We start from the raw sequence: 17,451 nt of genomic DNA on the forward strand, positions 1-17,451 counted from the left end.
CTACGTGGAAGAAGCACACCAGCTTGTGTGATCACAAATTTTTGAAAGGATCAAGTATCAGGCATCAAAGAACAAAAAATAATATCATTGAGAATGAGCGGCAGTGCAGAGTGGGGACCCAAAGCCCATCTCTAGACAACTGGACATCCCCTTACAAAGGGTCGCAGGGAGAAGAAGAGCCAGTCAGGGTGCAGTGTAGCAACAATGAAGCATACAGCTTTCCTCTAGTTCTTAAATACTTCCCCACTATCATGATCCCAATTCTGCCTTCAAATCCGGCTAGACCAGAGAATGTACACTGGGACAGATAGGAACCGGAAACACTGGAAATCCAGGACAGATGGTCTCTTCAGGACCAGTAGTGAGAGTGGTGATATCGGGAGGGTGGAGGGAAGGTGGGGTAGAAAGTGGGAACCAATTAAAAAGATTTACATATAACCTCCTCCCTGGGGGACAGATAACAGAAGAGTGGTTGAAGGGAGACATTGGACAGTGTAAGGCATGACAAAATAATAATAATTTATAAATTATAAAGGGTTCATGAAGGAAGGGAGATCGGGGAAAATGAGGAGCTGATACCAATGGATCAAGTAGAAAGCAAATGTTTTGAGAATGATGATGGCAACAAATGTACAAATGTGCTCGACACAATGGATGGATGTATGGATTGGGATAAGAGTTGTATGAGCCCCCAATAAAATGATTAATAAAAAGAGAAAAATCTATGCATACCAGTACTACTCTAAAATAAGATCCCAATGAGCCGGTTGATTCCATAGCAACAAGGCATTGTCTAGGATGCTTTCTTTTCTTTCAATTCAGATTTCACTTCTATGTACGCACATATATAACTCCATAATCGAAAATATAACGCAGTTTAGCCATTTTCTCAACATTTTTCTATTTACATTTGTAGCTTTCATTGCTTCATGTAATCATTTTAATTGATATATTTGCATATAATCATTAGATGTAAACTTCATGAAAACAAATATTTCTCATTCAAAATAAAATTTGAAAACTTACTATATATATATAGTTACTAACTCAAGAAGAAGATTTAAGAGGGAGCCTGTATTCATCACATTTGTTCTTTCCGACCAGACAACAATGAGTAATTTTTATTGATTATTTAAAATTCCATTTGAACTTTTTACATGTTTTTACAAATTCTTTTTCTTGTGACAATCAGAAGTTTAATTATTAGAAAATATCTGACTTTTTCATATATAAGACAAAAACTTCCATTTGCTCCAAATATGTTGGTCAAAATGAAGGAAAACTCAATATTCTGTGGTCTGCACAGCATTTTCTAAAGCATTTGGAAATTTTGCAAGTCACTGGCTTTCACAATATTTTCTCCTCTTTGTAATGTATTTTTAAAGAAATACATATTTGAAATTCTAATAGGGAGTATACCTACTGTGTATACAGCAGTCTGATTGCATTTCATCTAATTCTAAAGAATATTTCCTATAAATTTGCTTGACTTTATTCACATCCCCTCCCCGTGTATCCACTGTTCACCTGTCTGCCTGAAGGCCTCGCTGTTATTTTCTTTGTGAGCCACCTCTGAGAGAGATTAAAGTAAGCCAGCTCAGTGCCTTTACAATAAGAAATCACAATCCATTCAATTGTGCTGCAACTAAAGCAAGTAGCGTGTTTCAGGTGAACAGACCAGTGAGCCTTTAGTTTGACTTCTTGTGGCTGAGCCTACCACCTGTACCTGTACTCTAAAGTCAGGGTACCTCATGCTTCACAAAAGGACTCAAAGAAGGCACTGTGTCCATTTCTTCATTGATAGGTTTCTCTCACTTTCTGATATGATTAAAAAACACAAAGGCTATACAGGTGTTTGGATTGCTCTGCACAGCAATACAGAACGAAAACAAACACGTGCCCTCCTGCTTCTGTACCTTTAATCAGGTAACAGTCATATTTTAAAATTCTGTAAGAGATAAGATGTAGATTGAAATTCCATCAGTCTATCACATGTGTTTTGCTATGCAGAAGCTCACATCAGGCCTGTCCAGTGGAAATTACTCATAGGTGGATGAGAGCTAGATAAATAGTCATTTAGACCTTGAAAGACACACAAGAATATAAATGGAAGTAAAAGGGAGGCTAATGGAAGATCACCCAAGAACTTTTCAGAATTCCCTAATGAGAAACTCCATTTTTCATATTTGACATTAGGGTTTAGAATAATTACTAGAATTCAATATTGAGTATTCTTATATCCATATGAAATATTCTGAGAACTACCTACTAAATTGAGACACTAAGCAAGATTTGTTTCATTGCCTTCGAATTATTTGTTACATGGGAAATTCTGATAGTAATAATGAATATATTCCATATTATATAGCTAATTATGCCTAAAAATGACCAAACAGAAGCAAAGAAAAATATTACATGTCTGTCCAAAGCATTAAGGGAGCTCACATCTTCCCCAGAATGAAATACAAAATGCTTACTCACCATGGCCCCTACATCGTCGTGATCTGCAACCCACGTCTACTCGGTGCTCTCATCCTTTATGCTTGCTCATTATATTTCTTTACGCCTTCTGTTCCCCGAGACAAGGACATCTAGTAGTGTCACGGTTGTGCATTGGGATGCCAATCAGCAGCTGGAGGGTCCTAGCTGCTCTATAGGGGAACGATTCAGGTTTCTGCTTCTTTCAAGACTTACTGCCTCAGAAATTCACAGGAGCCTTGCTAACTGTCCTATGTCCCCTGAGCCTGGAATGTTGATATCCACACGGCTTCATTTGATTTTGGTTTTCTCAAGGGTCTCCTTTTCAGAGAGACCCTCCTGGAGGGTTGTTGTTGCTGTTACGTGCCATGGGGCTGGTGCAGACGCATAGCTGCTAAACCAACACACAACAGAATGAAACACTGCCGGTCCTGCTGTATGCTCACAGTGCTTCCTATCCTGGCGTCCATTGTTGTAGCCCAATGCCAATCCATCTCATGGAGGGTCTTCCTCTTATTTGCTGCCTGATTCAGCAACGTACAATAGAAATGCTATTCTTTCCTGTCCGTGGAAACCTGCAGGCTACTCTTATAGGCGGGTTTCAGCAGAGCTTCCAGACTAAGAAGGAGTGGATTAGGAGGAAAGGTCTGCCGATCTACTTAAGGAAAATCAGCCAGTGAAACCTTATGCAACACAACACACCCATCTGGTCCAGAAGTGGGGTTGTGCAAGTGGCTTGCGTTTGTCTAGGCACCTACTCAATAGCAACCAACAACCGCACATGACAGGGAATGCAGTGAGGAACAACTGACAAAATGTTTGTCACTGAGGAACTTAGCGTGCAATCAAATTCAGAATGAATAGGTTCAATTGAATTTGCTCACAAAGATAATGGAGCAGGATAAGGACTACAGAAGTTGAACCAACATTGCTCCCTCGATACACATTCAGCCTTCAAAAAATCTCTGTCCATCGAATGGTAGGGTTACGCAGGAAGCTATGTCTTTGTGGTTTTTCTAAATAATTTCATTGTACATTCATTAAGAAAGAGAAGAGGGGGACACTTTTTACATAGGTTACTAGAGCTTCATCTCTATGCTGCAGTCTTGCTATTGGTAAAATTGCTTGTGTAGCACTAAACTTAAAATGTGTCCATATGTCTGTTTTCATACCTAAGTATACACTATATCATTATGTAACTAAACACTTAAAATGTTCTAAATATTATCTTTCAGATAAAAAGATTTTTTTCCCAATGTAGTACTTAACATTAATTTGTTTTTGATAAAGATGAGAAATGATCAGTAATAAAAATGCCATCCAATCCAAAGTTGCTTTATGAAGCATTAATTTTCAGCATTTTTACTGCAGTGGAAATTACTATTAAAAGTATATTTTACTTTAGAATATATGAAAATGAATCAATAGACTCACCCAAACTATTGTTAGTCAGATTAAGTCTGTAATCGATAAAAATTTAAGCAGAAAATTGAAACCCTAAGCAATTTTACATAAATTTCAGTTCTTTAAACGTTATCTTCTAAATTGGTTCCTTTTAATGTCAAAATAATGATTTGATTTTAGAAGATTCCTGCATAGATATGATTTGCTTTGTGGTTATTATTTCTTGGATGAAAAAAATAAGTTACTACTATCAGTGAAATTTCTAATCTCGGATTTCACCTATTATTCTACACAATTTTGGAAAGGAACTATTTTATAAATGTGTGTCACTGTGTTTGTATGTAGCATATAATATGTAAAGTATGTATTTATAAATATGTGTCTTACAAAATACATATTTATAAACCTCTTATCTCTACCAGTATACCCAAGTTTCTATCCTCAGCAGGAAATAGAGACAACTTGAAGAAGAAGAAATCTGGATTATTTTTCCCTTTCCACCAAGAATTTATTCAAGCAGTGGTTTGAGTCTTAACACATTGCTGGATATTAGAGATAACAATGACTCGATGGAGAAAATTCCATTTACTGCATTACTACTTCCTGTGGTTTGTGACTGAGCTTGCACAGTGAAAATGCTCACATCTAACATTATTTAAGTCATAAAACAATTGGCTATTAGAGTATGCAGGAAACAACACAAAATGAAAGAAAATGGACTGTAAGGGGCTTGTTATATCATTTGCCTTTTTCAAGTGCCTCCAATTTCCACGAGGGAAAAACACCTTGAACATCCATGCCCTTACCTGTTCTTTCTTTTTTTTTCTTTTCAAAATGATTGCTAAATGAAATAGCAACATTTTTGGTAGCTGAAATCAGATTTTTCAGGACATTTTTGGTAACATTATTAGTCTATCAACCTTTATCCATAAATCTGCTTAGAATATGAATTATCCAACATAGATCATCGTTACCTATGTATAATGAATTATATATATATTCTTTCAGAAGGAGAGTTATTTAACAGTGTATTTGTGGGTTCTTAAATATAAATTATGTTGTATTCAAGATTCTTTACCTTTTTTGTCATATCTATATATATTAAAGGTGAAAATTTTTATTAAGTGACCATGAATAATTACTGAATGATGTCAAATCAAATCATCATTCAATTGAGTTTTCCCTCAGTTGGCATTTTCATAAGTAATTCAAATAAATAAATTTTAAAAAAAGGATTTCAGGATTAATTAAACATATATTTATCTTTTTTTAGCTACCTAAAAGTTTACTGTAGAATTAACTCTCTGAGTCATATGTGAAAAAGCAAACTACAATAAATACTACTTCTTACTTCAATTTGAGCACAAGTTTTACTTTTAAAAAAATCATTTTATTGGGAGCTCATACAATTCTTATCACAATCCATACTTCCATCCATTGTGTCAAGCACATTTATACATTTGTTGCCATCATCATTCTCAAAACATTTGCCTTCTACTTGAGCCCTTAATATCAGCTCCTCCTTTTCCTCCCTCCCTCCCCCCTACTCCCTCCCTCACGAACCCTTCATAATTCATAAATTATTATTATTTTGTCATATGTTACACTGTCTGATGTCTCCCCTCGCCCACTTCTCTGTTGTCCACCCCCCAGGGAGGAGGTTATAAGTCGATTCTTGTAGTTGGTTCCCCCTTTCCACCCCACATTTCCTCCACCCTCCAGGTATCGCCACTCTCACCACTTGTCCTGAAGGGGTCATCTGTGCTGGATTCCCTGTTTCCAGTTGCCATCTGTACCAATGTGCATCCTCTGGTCTAGCCAAATTTGTAAGGTAGAATTGGGATCATGATAGTGGGAGGGGCGTGAGGCAGTATAAGAACTAGAGGAAAGTTATATGTTTCATCACTGCTGTGCCAAAGCGATCAGTTATCAGGCATCAAAGAACAAAAAAATCATATAATTGCACTCACCCTCATTTACAATGATATGATTTTTTGTTCTTTGATGCTTGATGCCTGATCCCCTCAACACCTTGTAGTCACACAGGTGCTTCTGCCATGTGGGCTTTGTTGCTTCTGAGTTAGATGGCCGCTTATTTATCTTCAAGCCTTTAAGACCACAGACACTCTATCTTTTGATAGCTGGGCACCATCAGCTTTCTTCACCACATTTGCTTATGCACCCATTTGTCTTCAGCAATTGTATTGGGGAGGTGAACACACAATGATATGATTTTTTGTTCTTTGATGCCTGATAACTGATTCCTTTGGAACGGCATGATAGTGCGACAAGAGGAAAGTAAAAGGAAATAGAGGAAAAAACTAGGTGACAAAGGGTATTTATAGAGGTCTAAATACAGGCATGTACTTATGTAAATATATTTATATAAGATGGTGGGGAAATAGATCTACGTGCATATATTTATAGGTTGAGTATTAAGGCAGCAGATGGATATTGGACCTCCACTCAAGTACTTACTCAATGCAAGAACACTTTGTTCTATTCTCAGCTTATACAAGAGTATATATGTAGGAACACAAAACTAGATTGCTATAAGAAAGAATTTTAAAATATGAATGAAAAAATATTGAATAATACTTGAAAAAAACCAATAAAGCTGCTATTTAAGTTATTTCTATATTGCTTCTTGATTGGTAGCCTCACTTATAATATTCTTCACTTTTAACTGAGCAATGAAAGCTGTGATTTTTTTCTGGTAGGGGTAAGCACCTATTAATTTGGATTAGACCATCTAAACTACAGTCATTGTGTTTGATATGTAAGAAAAAGCGACTTCTCTTCTCTGCACATACTATGTTCATCTTTGAAAAACCCCTTTCTGCTTCTGCTGAACTTAGAGCAATTGTTCTGACAATATTTTTAGCCCTTTGATTACTTTCAGGAATTGTATGTTTTACTCAGAATATCATGTGCGAATTGGAAGCATAACACAAAGATAAAATGAATGTCCCTCTGGTTGTTTGGCTCTTTTTTTCTTTACCTTATGCTTGTTTACTGAAGTAACAAATCACGGGAATAAAAATGAAGTATTAGACTAAAATGATTTTATGAAATGAATAAACAAATATTACAAGAATAAAAAAAATTGGCGTTCCATGATGCACACCTTCCCGACATGATCGCTGAAGACACACATATGCATAAGTAAATGTGGTGAAGAAAGCTGATGGTGCTCGGCTATCAAAAGATATAGCATCTGGGGTCTTAAGGGCTTGCCGATAGATAAACAGCCATCTAGCTGGGAAGCAACAAAGCCCACATGGAAGCAACACACCAGCCTGGGTGATCATGAGGTGTAGAAGGGACCAGATATCAGGCATCAAAGAACAAAAAATCATATCAGTGGGTGCCCACCTTCCGATATGATCACTGAAATACTACTTTTGATAAGAGGTAAGCTACTGTTGTTAAGCTACTGCTGCATAAAAATCCTACAAATGTTAAAAACTTAGCACAATAACATTTTCTTATTTTGTGGGTCTAAATAACCTTAAAAATCCTCGTGCCAATGACTAAACTAATTAACTGTTAACTGACAGCTTGATGGACTTGTCTAGAAGGTTTGAGGTAGCTTCACCTTTATGTGTGATGCTTAGATGAGGTGGCTGAAAGGCAAGCCTCCGATGAGTTTACTTGAGCAACGTTGCCTGCACGTTGCCAATCTTGCATATCTTAATGGTTGCATTTCCTAAATGGACAACATCAAAAGAGAGAAAGTAGAAGTTGTCTGTGTCCCAGTGCTTGAACTGATAACTAGCTGTTTATTTTTGTTCGTATTCTGCTAAGCAGATAATTTTCAGAGCCCACACATTTTCAAGGGATGGGAACGTGGGCTCAGGGCACTTTTCAATTTGAGGGGTAGTCTAAACCTGAGGTCAGGGTTAACATGTCATGATATATCATGTTATTTGTCCCTATTTCAGAATGTGCTTAAATTTACAAAACAATTTGTAATGTATACGGAAATTCTCTTGAAAGGTATATTCATGTGTCGAAGAAAAGTGGAGTCAAGTCAAAAAGGTATCACTACTAGGGTTCTGGTTCACACCTGCATGGGTTTATTCTAAATAAAATGTGTTCGAACATGGTTTCATAATCAGTGGATGATTGCAGCTAAATTCTGTCAGTGATACCCTTGCCAGAGACCCCGACGTCAATAAAGAGTATATGCTTCTGCCATGGGAATAAATATTCAGAGGTGAGAGCTAATATTAAAATTTTAATTCAAGTGAACTTCTTTCAACATCATTGAAGCTTTGCCATAAGTTTATGTGAATGTTGTCCTAAAGAAAACAAAAATTTATTCATAAGGATTAAACATATTAAAAAGTCAGGAAATCCATAAAGGAGAATTCAAGACAGAGAGGTGAGCTCAGAAGGTTTTATTGACTGCTTCGGGGTCCATCTCTGTGTAAACTTGGCACATTTTCTCCAAGGACGGAGGGTAATCATTGGGGTTTATGAGGAAGAATTAAGGAGATGACTGAAAACTATACTGGTGAGAAAAAACTTCCAAGGAAATTATACTGATGCCTTCTTTGGTTTTGTTTTTAACCATTGTAATAATGTACCTGCTAATTTTTTGAGGGTAGCAAGAAGAATTTTCTTGTGAAATCTTAACCCCATATGCTCTACAGCCTTAATCTTACTCAGTGGTGGGATTTAAATAATTTAACAACAGGTTTGGTATCCTAATGACTGTTTCAAGTATTTAAAAATGATATAACAAATGTAGTTTGGTATTTCATATCGTTAACATTTAAATAAGAACCATAAAAGAGGGACACAAACCTAGATTATGCTCTACGAATTTTAAATTGTTCATAAAATATTAAATAATGCTTGACAAAAACCAACAAACAGTTATTCGAGGTATTTCCAAATTGCATCATGAGTGGTATTCTTACTTGCAATATTCATTGCTTTTTAAGAGCTTCATCAGCTCTGTGATTTATCCTTAACCCACTTTTTACGGTAGGGTCAGGATCCTATTCTTTTAAAGGTAGGCCAATTAGACCATAGTCTTTGTGTTTGATATATTAGAAAGGGTGAAGCAATTTCTCTTCTCTGGTATAGTATGTTCATCTCTGAAAAAACTCTTCCTGCTTATGCTGAACTTACAGCAATTGTGCTGACAATATTTTTAGCTCTTTTAATACTTTCAGTTATTGCCTAATTCACTTAGAATATCTTGTTGGGACTTGGGCATAACACAAAGCTGCAATGACAAACAGTATGTCACCCTGCTGTTGGAGTGAGTACCACTAAGGGTCCATGGAATGAGCCGTTCCATGTATGATCACTGGAGAAGAGTCAGGAAAGTCAATTTGTGATTTCCACATTGGGTGGCTGCCCAGCCACTTACCTTAGAGAGAACCCTGATTACAAGTGCCATTTTAACAACCGGTTTGCTGGACCCAACAACAAATTAGATATAGGTCTGTCAAACCAATGTTAACCAGGGAAATCCCACCCCTTATTCTCCACCTCAGATGTCAATGTATTCACCAAATGAAAAGAGCACTTATGCGGACACAGTTTTAGTCTTTAGAAGATGCCCAAACTGCAGCTTCCACCTGCTAGAAAGAGTGCAGGTCCTTCAGGAAAGGGTTTGAGAGATGGAAGTACTTCCAGTTGAAGTGGACTGACCAAGGAGGAGGAGGAGGTATCAACAAACAATGGTTTCCCATTTATACTTTTGTTTAATGAGAGTTTTTGTAGTTTTATTAGAAACACTTTTTACTTACCATTCTGTATCTTAGATAACATATAGGGCAGTTCTACTCAGTCTTATAAGGACATGATAAGTATTAAAACGCTTAAGGGTAATACACTTAAGGAGGGGAGACTTGGAAGTTGCTGCTTAATAACAATGGATTCTATTTGTAGTTCATGAGAACATTTTGAAATGATGTAGCTGTGATGGTTGGATACATCCTGGTAATGTATGCTAGGCAGGGTTCTCTAGAGAAACCACACCAGGGCAGGTATGATTATAGATAGGAGGATAGGTTTATGCCAGGAGAAGGGATATAACAGCCAATTAACCCACACACAGTACAGAGGGGTGGGAAGGTCACTCTGAGTTGGCATCGCCTTGATGGCAGTGAGTTTCCATTTTTTCTGGTTGTTGGGTGCGATCAGGTTGATTCTGACTCATAGAGACCCTGTGCACAGTAGAAGGAAACAGTGCCAAGTCTTGTTCCATCCTCAAAATTGTTCCTCGTCTATTCATTAGGGTGTCCTTTATGGCAGAAACCATGTCAATCCATCTTGAGGGCCTGCCTCCTTTTGACTTCCCCTCTACCAACAGGATGTTCTCCAGAGAATAGTATCTCCTGACAACATGCCCTAAGACAACGTCTCACCATCCTTTCCTCGAAGGAGCATTCTGGCTCTGTTTTTCTCCAAGACAGATGTGTGTGTTCCTTTGGCAGTCCATGGTATTTTCAGTATTCTTCCCCAGCACCATAACTTCAATGCATGGATTCCCCTGCAGTCTTCCTTACTCATGACTTGCCTGCGTTCTGTAGTACTGTGGTGGCTTGTGTGTTATTATGATGCTGGAAATCACGTCACTGGTATTTCTTAGGCCAAAGAAAACAGTGAACAGTTTTCTTTGGAGCTTTTAGACTATGGAGAAGGAATAGACTAATTAATTTAGAGGAAGTAGCCCCTGATAACTTTATACTCATCCTGGTCCATATTTATTATATACAACAATATATTTACATTTTTCTCTTACAGTACCTGTTTATACTTTATTTTAGTTTTATACTTATTTTTTCAAAACCATTTTATTGGGAGCCAGTACAGCTATCATAGCATTCCATAGTTCACGCACATCAAGCAGTTACAATTGCTACCACAACCAGTTTGAAAACATTCTCTTCCTTCTTGGACTCTTTGATATCAGCTCCCTTTACCCCTCCCCTCCTCCACTGTGGCCCCAGGAACCCGGATTATACTTGTTGTGTCTATAGGTTCATCAATATTGGGCTACATCTACAAAAACCAAAATATATAACAAAAATTAGGAATAATTTTCATCAAATAAATAAATGAGGTATTATTAAATATACTTTAAAATGAACAAGAGAGAGAAAGAAATAAACTAAAATCTTCTAGTATTTGTTCTACCCAGGCATTAGACTGATCTTGACTTATAGGTCACGTCCTTCCCACTCATTCTAAATTGCCTAAGTGGTAACTTCTTCTCCAGCATCCTCATGATACACTATATAAATGTCTCTCATTGAACTTATTCATTATGTAAATGATTCACACACGGGTGCTTCAAAAACTTCGTGGGAAAATTCTATTATCTTTAATTCCACTTTTCCACACATATTTGAAATGCACTTGTATAAAGAAAGGATCTCTCTTCCCCGTGAGCTCTATGGTATTGAATGAGCTATACCAACTCACGGCCGAGTTGGTGCCAACTCATAGCCAGCCCATAAGACAAAATAAATGCACCTATTAACTTCAGAGATGGGATTTTCACGGGAGTGGAAACTCTTGTCTTTCTTCCTCCTTGTGGCTGGTGCCTTTGAGCTGCTGATCTTTGGGTACCAGCCCAATTAGTGATCAGTATGCTATCGGGGCACCTTCCAATGAGTTCTAGACCTCCTGTATGCCGAATCAATCCTGCCACAGAAGTGGCACTTAGTAGATGATGAATCCAAATGTCTGTGTGCTTGTGTATATCTGTCTGCGTGTAAATTCATAAAGGTATTTCAGTTAATGCTCTGATTGTTTATTTGAGCATAGGGATTAGAACTGCAAGAAGAACTTGGATTTAGTAAAATAAGGTGATCTATTCCTATTTTTAACCTTTTGGGGTTTCACGTGTTTATTCCTGAATATTCTGTGCAAAGAAACATGTAAATGACAAGAAAATGGAAAGGCCATATGCTGTATGTTAGATGCATACTTTTATCTGAGTTTTTGCACATACTGAATTGACTGCATATTTGCTGATGTTTGTAAAAGCAAAACAAGAAACATACTATTTATCAAATGTTTGCAATACTCTTTACATATTGAACATGACATATTTTTCAAGTTGTTGTTGTTTTTGACTGTTATTTTTCCAGATTAATATACAATAGCAACATCACTCAAAAACATGTTTTCTTCATCATGTTAGTTTGTGTTTACATTTAGACTAAAAAACGTTACTAAGTTACTCAATCTATTTTGGAATTGACATTACTGTGTCATCAACATATTAGGGGGGCCTTAGGAGCACTAGGGGTGCAGTCAGTAAAAGTCCCTTGGATAGTTTTATTTTCACGACTAACATTATACACACACATACACACACAAAAGTCTAAACTTACTGCTATCAAGTGAATTCCAACTCCTACTAGATTATCCAAATAATTGTTTATATTTTCTATTCAGGCTGAATGATGCGGTCAGAGTCTAGGGATATAAGTTTGGTGGTAAGTGGAAATAACACTAAATCCATTCCTTTTAGGTATATCCAACTCAAACTTTACATATAAAAATATTTTCATGGTTAACTTGTCAGGAAATTTGACTCAATAATATTTTTAAATTCTAGGGAGAAGATATCAATGCTTCTTCAGTTTTAGATTTAAATTAAACTTTCTAGAAATGGTTTAATATCTCCTGGTTCTTTTAACTTAAGAATAAGTGAGTTCCAGATTTTCCATAAATGTAGTATATCCAGATCATATTTTACTACCAAAATAGGTTCATCTATTGAATTTTTCCCCAGACAGATTGATATTTATAATAACCAATATCTAAACTGGTGAAGAGCTAAAAAAGACTACAGATATAGAATTTTTATAATCGAAATATAATTAATTATTTTTCATTTAAAAAATTATCTGATATTGATTCTCCTATACTTTTTTTCAGGTATGAGAAGTACAAATTTACTTCAAACTAAAATTCTCTAAATTGTTTTATCTGTTAAGAAACCCTGGTGGTATGGTCAGTTCCCATGGGGCTTCCCTTTGAACTGCAAAGGCAGCCATTCAAAACCTTCACAAACTGCTCTATGGGAGAAAGGCTGGCCTTACCACTGTATTAGGCCATGTTAACAAGATAAACAAGTCCAGTGACACTCATGTATGTGTAAGAAAGAGTTTTATATAGAGTAGCTGTATATTGAGAAAATATTGCAGCCCAGTCCAACTCAGTCCATAAGTCCAATGCAGCCATGTCAGAGTCATGCAGCCACATGCAATGATGTAAATATACTAAAATGACAGGCTGGTGGGTACAGAGTCTATGGATCCAATCGCTCCTGGATACATCTCCAGTGTTCTGACAGGCCCCAGAGTGGTTCTTTACTGGAAGGTAAAGGCAGGGGTGGGGGTGGGGGTGGGGGTCCTCAGGAACCTCCTTATGAAAAGGCCAGACCCATCAGAAGGCACCATCAGGCTGTGACCTGACTGACAGACTGAACACCACCCCTACAGTCCTTGATCTATGAAATCAGTTCACTGCCACATTATTCCTGTAGAGTCACTCTCTCAGAAAATCACTGGGGCACTTCTACCCAGACTCAATGGCAATGGGTTTTTGGTTCATTTTTCAGTGATGAGTTGTTACTCATTCTGTGCCCAATATTCTCCATGGTCTCTCGTCTCTACAAGGTTCTGTACCACAGAGGGCCACCAGGTGAGCTTGGAAGGTATACAAGTATCACCAGGAGGTGAAGCTCCGCTCCACTCACTACTGGGTGTCCTTTGGAAAGATACTAAGTCTTATACAGGTGATACTAGTATCTGTCTCATAGAGTTGTTTTGTTAAAAATTAGAGATACAATTTTTCTAGCATTTAGTAAGCCCTCAATAAAGTTTAGCTACCATCTACCCTCGAGTATAGGCCGACCCAAATATCAGCTGAGGCACCTAATTTTATCATAAAAACTGCATTAAAAATGTTCTGAAAATCGGCTTATACACTAGTATATATGGTACTATTATTTTCTCTATTAGCAGAAGTCTGGTAATTGCACATTTATGGCTGTGTAAATCTGGGTTGACGAGAAACAAATTTATAGACACTCATATGTGTGTAAGAGACAACTTTATATCAAATAACTTTATATCTTAATTGTACATTAAGAAAACATCCCAGCCCAGTCCAGATAAAGTCCATAGTGTGATATTAGCCCATATGTCCAGTACACATCTGTAAATTCCTTTTCAGACTCACACAACACATGCAATGATGTGGAGTACAGGAGGATCACAGGCCAATGGGTGGAAAGTCTTGGGGAACCAGTAGCAGTAGAAGCCTCTTAGCACTGGCATGGATCTCCACGTGGCTCCTCCTGCTCCAGGATTCTGGCTGCATTAGCATAGCTCCTTGTGGTTTGTCAATAGGAATGTCTCACAGGGAGTGTGTGTGTATCCCACCTCCAGTAAGCTATTTATCTCCTTAGAGCCTCCAAATGAGGTCATCAAAATACGACCTGATTGACAGGCTAAACTCCACCCTTTCTCTCTTAAGTCTCAAATTGACAACAGATTATGAAACTACCACAATCGCTTTAATTAAATAGTTTCTATGTTTGTTTGTGTCCCCCTCCCCCCAACACACACACACACACACACACCTTAAAAATCAATAGAATGAGAAACATTCAGCAGTAGAATAAGTACTGGCCTTGGTAAATGCTCACTGGTGAGAATTTCATATGTTGTAGAGTTGTTGTTTAATTTTTTATTTGGATTGCTTTTATTGATTTGGTTTTTTTGTTTGTTTGTTTGTTGCTTTTTAAAGAGTTTTGTTGACATACAATTCACCTATCATACAACCCAATGATTTACACAGGTAGAGCTGTGCATCAGGTTGTTATGTTGTTTTAACTCATTCTTTAGTTGTAGGGCTAGAAGAGAAATGATTTGCCTGTCTAAATATACTCCCATTTGTACCCACATATTCTTATCTAATAATTTACCAATTTTACTCTTTAACACAAACTTTGGATTTCTAGCGTCACATTTCAAATTATTCTGATATAAGATACACAATATTATATAAAGCATGCATATTTTGTCAAAAAAACAGTTGAAAGATGTTTAAGGCAAACTAAAATTTTGTTTTCATTGTTGTTGTGGTTTTTAATAGTGAGGCACTTGGTGGTCCAATGGTAGAAATCTTGCCTTCTACGTAAGACTCTCAGGACTCTTTCCAGACCTTGCACTTCTTGTTAAGCCCCCACCTGTTTATTAATGGATTCAGATACTTACTATTATATTGAAGATCTTTGGGCAGAGCTTCCAGGCTAAGGCTAACTAGGAAGGAAAGCCTGGAAATGTACTCACAAAAGATAATCAGTAAAACCTTATATACCACCATGCCCTGATGTCATGGTCAATGGGATTACCATGAGCAGAGGACCCCTTCAATGGCAGTTACCATAACAACAACAAAGGTGATGAAGCAGAATTATGAACATAGTAGGTTAATGTGTATGAAACATGTGGAGTCAATTTCCTGATAACATGATTCTAGTCATGATAGACTAAAATATGTGATAATCATTAACAATTCCAAATACTTAAAGGTTTCCATAACTATATTTTTTTCTCACTCAGTAAAGGTATACAGTGATCCTCTCCACAGGGCAACTGTTCTCCATCCTGGGTCACTTGAATATATTGTTCCTGTAACCTCAATCACCTGTCCTGTTACCTCAATCACCTGTCCTGTTACCTCAATCACCTGTCCTGTGAAAGAGCCAACAGACAGAGACTTCGGTGGGCAAGAATTGAGTCAGTAACCTTTCCGCCACTCACACTGATTGACTAAAACTTCCCACATTCCCTCCCATAGGAGGGCTGGAAAAGATAATATTTTATGTGCCAAGAAAGGAAAGACAAATTGGGTAAATCATGGTGGTATAACTTAGCACACAAGTCTTCATAGAATGGTGAGCTCTCTGTTTCCAGGTTCTTAAAACAATGGCGAGAGAAATTACTAAAACCCAAATGAAGGCTGAGCATGATAGTGGGACAAGAGGAATGTAAAAGGAAATAGAGGAAAGACCTAGGAGACAAAGGATATTTATAGAGGTCTAAATACAGGCATGTACATATGTAAATATATTTATATAGGATGGTGAGGAATTAGATCTATGTGTATATATTTATAGGTTTAGTATTAAGGCAGCAGATGGACATTGGACCTCCACTCAAGTACTTACTCAATGCAAGAACACGTTGTTCTATTAAATTGGCATTCCAAAATGCACACCTTCCCAACACAATCGCTGGAGACTAAGTGGGTGCATAAGCAAATGTGGTGAAGAAAGTTGATGGTGCCTGGCTATCAAAAGATATAGCATCTGGGGCCTTAAAGGCTTTCAGGTAAACAAGCAGCTATCTAGCTCAGAAGCATGAAAGCCCTCATGGAAGAAGCACATCAGCCTGTGTGACCATGAGGTGTCTAAGGGATCAGGTATCAGGTATCAAAGAACAAAAAGATCATATCAATGTAAATGAGGGTGAGTGCAAAGTGGAGACCCAAAGCCTATCTGTAGGCAACTGGACACCCCCTTACAAAAGGGTTGTGGGGAGGAGACAAGCCATTTAGGGTGCAGGTAGCAGCGATGAAACATACAACTTTCCTCTAGTCATTAAATGCTTCCTCCCCCCACTATCATGATCCCAATTCTACCTTACAAGTCTGGTTAGACCAGAGGATGTACATTGGTAGAAATAGGAACTGGAAACACAGGGAATCCAGGACAGATGACCCTTTCAGGACCAGTGGTGAGAGAGGCAAAAATGGAAGATGAATGGAAGGTGTAGTAGAAAAGGGGACCTGATTACCAAGATCAACATATAACCTTGTCTCTGAGTGATGGACAGCGGAAAAGTGGGTGAAGGGAGACATCGGACAGTGTAAGATATGACAAAATAATTATAATTTATAAATTGACAAGGGCTCATGAGGCAGGGAGCAGCAGGGAGGGAGCGGGAAAATGAGGAACTGATATTAAGGGCTCAAGTAGAAAGTGAATGTTTTGAGAATGATGATGGAAACAAATGTACAAATGTGCTTGACACAATGGATGTATGTATGTATGGATTGTAATAAGAATTGTACGAGCCCCCGATAAAATGATTAAAATAAAGAAAATATTTCAAGAAAAGTTCTGATACTCTATTAGAATTCCTAGGTTGGTGCTCAATAAATATTTATTGAATTGGATAGTGCAAAAAAAGCCCAATGGCAATAGAAGTGTGTGTCATGTTTATGTTGAAAACAATGTTTGAAAGTTTCAGTTAATTCACTGATTTCCCACAATCATATGTTTTATTTTACTAAACCATGCTTATATTTCTTCCCTTTTGACCCTTTTGGGGTAGCCCTCAAATATATTAAGTACTTAGTATCTATTGATGAATGATGAGATTTCCTTTACCTTAAATAATTAGCTAACATCAAGTCTAATTAGGTGTCAGTTAGTAATTGGTTCTCAAAAGTAGTTGTACAAATAGTTCAGGTACTTTTGAATTTATTACCTATAAATAGTTGGCAGAAAGGTCT

General features: G+C 37.2%; 1 protein-coding gene across 10 annotated transcripts in view; it reads left to right on the forward strand.

Annotated features, from left to right (window-relative positions):
* Positions 1–17,451, forward strand: part of ROBO2 (roundabout guidance receptor 2) — a 1,556,064-nt gene that overhangs the window by 66,629 nt on the left and 1,471,984 nt on the right. The window lies entirely within an intron of this gene.

This window comes from Echinops telfairi, unplaced genomic scaffold, assembly GCF_000313985.2.
Source record: "Echinops telfairi isolate 266 unplaced genomic scaffold, ASM31398v2 ScPeMD7_6;HRSCAF=24_0, whole genome shotgun sequence".
Taxonomy (NCBI): domain Eukaryota; kingdom Metazoa; phylum Chordata; class Mammalia; order Afrosoricida; family Tenrecidae; genus Echinops; species Echinops telfairi.